The sequence below is a fragment of the Durio zibethinus genome, chromosome 23 (genome assembly GCF_047325235.1).
Source record: "Durio zibethinus cultivar Kanyao isolate XHJ-2024 chromosome 23, ASM4732523v1, whole genome shotgun sequence".
Lineage (NCBI taxonomy): Eukaryota > Viridiplantae > Streptophyta > Magnoliopsida > Malvales > Malvaceae > Durio > Durio zibethinus.
Genome location: NC_143184.1, coordinates 18,568,111 through 18,573,304, shown reverse-complemented (window position 1 = coordinate 18,573,304; position 5,194 = coordinate 18,568,111).

Genomic DNA, 5,194 nt, shown 5'->3' with positions numbered 1-5,194 from the left:
TGATTTGGTGCCAACAATAAATAAGTCTTTGACTTTGGTGGGTATGAATCTTTCGTGTCTAGATAGAATGTATGTGAAGAAACACAAATCAAGTAATTGCAGGAAGCTGGTCCATATTCTATGAGTGGGAAAGAAACTTATAGATTCATATATTTAAGAAAAAAAGAGAGCATAAGGGTATTCCATGGGAGATTCTCTAGGATTTCATTGTCAAACATCTAGATAATGATCAAAGAATGATGGTGTTTGCTTTAGCCATATATGGGATAGTCATTTTTCCCATGTTTATAGGCTACATTGAGATAGAAGTGGTGGACTTATTTGAACAAATTGAAAAAAGGTATAATTTTTCACCAACTATATTGGTAAAAACTATCAGATTTTTGAGTTTTTGTAAGCAAAATGACAAAACACGCTTTGTGGGATGTATGCCACTACTATATTTATGGATGAAGAGTCATCTAGAATGTAAGAAGAATGCTTTCTCCAAGCTTTATTTTCACAGTCAAACTCCAATTAGGGAATTCTGTAAAAATAAATAGCCAGAAGCAAAAAATCAAAAAGAATGAGAAAATCTATTATAAAAGCTTATAGCTTATCAGGTCAAATGGTTAGCCCCATGGATGAATCAGGAACTTATGTTGTATCAGTATGAAGATGAGATAGGAATCCCATTTTTAGGCTTGTGGGGATCTATAGGTTATGCACCATTAATGGTAATAAGACAGCATGGGGCTAAAAGTTTATTCCCATGACATACAAGTGTAGGCCAAAGAAATAAACAACATAGATTTGGCTTGTGAAAATAAAAAATTGTGAAGAGAATAATCCCAAATGGAGGATGATTATGTCGAAGCTGAACATGAAAATGAAATGTTGAAAGAGTACATCTAGACACTAAAACAGAAGTTGAATAAGCAAAAAAATCATATCATGACACTTATAAAAAAGTATAGGGAATTGTCCTATCAGGTGTGGTTTGGCAAAAGAGAAGAGTTAGGAAGACAAAGGTACATAAAGCATCTTGCAACCTAGATAGACAGGGAGTGATCAAAGTGGAAAGAAATAATGAAGGAGGCTGAGACATTGAGAGCTTTGGTCATGCTAGTAGGAGAGTATAGACAACAATTGTTGAACTTCATTGAGGAAGCTAAAGACCAGTATGAGCAAGTTAGGCATTTTTATAGAGGAAAAGTATTAGATTTGATATAAAAAAAACTCTTGTGGAATAAACGAAAGTTCACTTTTATTGAAATTCAAATTTTTTTTCTTTGTTTTTCATGCATTACATCACATGCATTCATTATCATATCATCATCACTAATTTTAAATTGTGGTACTAAGGTGCAAGAATAGCTTAACATTTGTACAACACTCGGGCCAAAACCAAGAAAATGGAGTAAGATAATGCAAACCATTTTGAAAGGTTAAAAAAGGCCTAAGAGATAATCGAAGAGAAATTAAACAAGGTTCTAGAAGTTCTAAAAAAGATAAATAGAGGAAAAGCAATGAAGGAAGATAACTCACATGAAGTTACTAAATCATCGTATCCTTCAGGTTTTGGTCCATATCAAACTCAAACCACTCCAGGCTTTCAGCCACAACAAACTAAGTTCCCAAACTACAATTACCTGGGAATACTCTATGCGCTGAATCAAGGAAATATCCAGAGTTATAATAATCTTGTCTTTACTGAAAAGATGGTTGAGCCTACTAAATCCCTAATTTGGATAAGACAAAAGAGAAAAAGAAATTGTAGATGGTTATCCCTTTAGAAGACTTTAAGATTGATCAAGCTATGAGCATGATTGAGGAAAGACTATAGGTTGTAAAAGGCATTGATTTCTATGGATTCACTGATGCTGTGGGGCTTTGTTTGGTACCAGACGTGATGATACCACCCAAGTTCAAAGTGCTAGAATTTGATAAGTATGATAGTACTAAGTGTCCCATCACACATGTCATAATGTACTATCATAAAATGGTGGCACATGCTAGTAGTGAAAAGTTGCTTATGCATGTTTTTCAAGACAGCTTAATCGAGTCTACTACAAGATGGTATGTTTAATTGGACAAGACTCGCATAAGATCATAGAAAGATCTTACTTGATTTTTCATCAATTAATATTGTCACATTATATATGTGGCTCCTAATCGCTTTTCATTGCAAGGATAGAGAAGAAAGCATTTGAGTTCTTCAAGGAATATGCCTAAAAGTGACAGAATGTTACTGTTCAGGTACAACCTCCCCTAATAAAAAAAATTACAGTGTTGTTTGTAAACATTTTAAAACATAGTACTATGAGAAGATGATAGGAAACGTAACTAAAAATTTTATCGATATAATGATTTCTAAAAAAATCATTAAAAATTTCATTAAAAATGGCAAACTGGAAGGTGATGAGTCTTCTTCACTAAAAGGGGCATCTAAGAAGAAAGAAAGTGAAGCTCAAGCTATGAGTTTTGAAAGGCAGCAATTTAGAAACTACCCTTAGTCAACCTATCCTATATATCACTGTACTATGAATCATACTTCTACTTTCCCTTACCAATCGACTACACGATCATCCTACCCAACCATACCAAGATCTCTTATTCACCTAACTAACACAATAAGTGGTGTTCAAGAATCACGAACTCGAGAAAGACTGACATTTGATCCCATTCCTATAAGCTATACTTAACTATATCAAGAGCTTTACAAGAATCACTTGATTGTCCTCATTCCTACTAAATAGATTAAACCTTATTATCTTAAATGGTATGATTATATTGCCAATTATGACTACCATTATGGAGTAGTAGGCTATTCCACTGAGAATTGTAATTTTTTGAAGCACAAGGCATAAAATCTAGTTAAAAAATATTGATAAGCTTCGATACTAGTGGGAACTCAGCACCCAATGACAGTGGGAATCTCTTACCTAATCATACAGTCAATGCCTTGAATGAGGATAGAAAGCATATGAAAAAAAGAGTGGAAGAGCTTAAAATGTCTTTCAGCCAACTATATGATGCGATATACGAGGCGAGATTGATACAACCAGTTGCCTAATATGCCTATCATGAGAAATGTGTCCCAAACCAAAAATACAAGTATCATAGTAGGGCTTCAGGGCATTCCAATGAGACATGTCGATAGTTTCATAATGAGGTACAAAAATTAATGGATTCCTACCAGATAGAGTTAAATGAAGAGTCAGAGACCTTGAAAAATACCAATGTGGATATGACGGACAAATGGGTACCAAAGCCCATTACCATCCACTATAATGAAAAGTCAAAATCAGCTAAAAATAAATTTATTCCCAAAACAGTAACCTTCAAGGTCCTAAGTCCATTTTCTTACAATGATAAAAAAGCTATACCATGGAGATATGGTTGTAAAGGGACAATCTAAGGGCAAGAAGAAGTTATGCCAAAATTTAATACCACTAACATAATAGGTGTAGGTGGCATAACCAAAAATGAAAGATGTTATACTTCATAGACCTTGAAAAAAGCAAAGAAGGGATGGAAAAATACACTGAGCTGGAATCGATCCTAGAAAAAAACATCCCAAAGTCTGTGCCAGAAAAAGAGGCCTACAAGTTTTTATAGCTGGTGAAACATAGTGAGTACTTTGTGGTAGAGCAATTGAATAAGCTACCAACCAAAATCTCTTTACTATCACTTCTTTTGAATTCAGTGCCACATCGCGATACCTTGCTAAACGTTTTGAATTAAGCTTATGTGAATCACTTAACGGGGAACTTAGTATTATCATATCATATCTCTTTTAGTGATGATAAGATTCTGCCATATGATATAGGAAGCACCAAGGCTTTGCACATCACTATTAAATGCAAAAACCATATAATAACCAAAGTCCTTATTGATAATGGATCGACTATCAATGTCATGCCTATGTCTACTCTAACCAAATTACCCTTTGATAGATCATATATCCAAAGCAATCATATAGTGGTCTGAGCATTTGATGGGACCAGACATGAAATGTTAAGAGATATTAAGTTACCTATGCAAATTAGGCCATGTATTTTAACATAAAATTTCAAGTCATGGATATCTCTTCATTTTACAATTGCTTATTGGGAAGGCCATGGATTGACATGGCAAGTGCTGTCCCTTCATCACTGCACCAAAAGATCAAATTTAATGTGAAAGGCCAATTGGTAATCGTAGTTGGAGAGAAAGATTTGTTGGTAACTCAACATATAAATGCCTCATATGTAGAAGCTGCAGAAGAGTCATTGGAATGCTCTTATCGATCCTTGGAACTTGTTCATGTAATAGATGAGAGGCTTAAGTTTAGCAAGATTATGATTAATCAGATGATTAATAAGGGTTGGAACATTGGATTTGGTTTGGGCAAAAATCTACAAGCGATAAGGAAGTCATCAAAGATTAAAGATAATAGCAGAAAAATGGGTTTAGGTTATGAGATAGAAGAAGTACCCAACAATAGCAAGAGGGTAAAGAATAAACCAATGGTTATTCTTCATCTAAACAAAACATTTACTCTTTAAGGATATAAGAGAAAAATCAAAATGGGAAAAAACTTTTACCAAATTGTCCATTCATATAATAAGTGATGAAAGCCAAAATAAGGAAGCTTTGGTGTATCCGTGCCCACTTGGCTATGAATTGGAAAATTTAAGTGTCATTCAGATGCCCGTTGTTTTTTATTTTTTCTCAATGTAAATACAACTCCCAATTACTTATGCCCAAAAGCATCATAATGATCTCTTATATTTGGGCCTTTTATTTTTCATTATTTCAATAAAAGATAGAAGCATGCATTTTATCCATTTTTTCTACTCCATACATCCTCTTATTAAAGCATCTCTCTAAAATTTCTTATTTCATTTATTTTTAAGTTCCCAAATGAATATGAGGGTAATCATGATAATGATCAAAGATTTAATTTTGAAAACTTAATTACTACAATAAACTTGACATTAAAGAAGATTCTGAAGAATACACTTTACCACCAGATTTAATGAGATTAATTGAGAAAGAGAATAAGTCTATCGAGCCTCATCAAAAGTTATTGAAATGATTAATCTAGGTGATGTCAAGAGCAAAAAAAAAGTCAAGGTTGGTACTTCACTTTCAATAGTTGATAGATAATAGTTAGAGGATCTACTTTGAGAATTTATAGATACGTTTGCTTGGTCATACCAAGTTATGC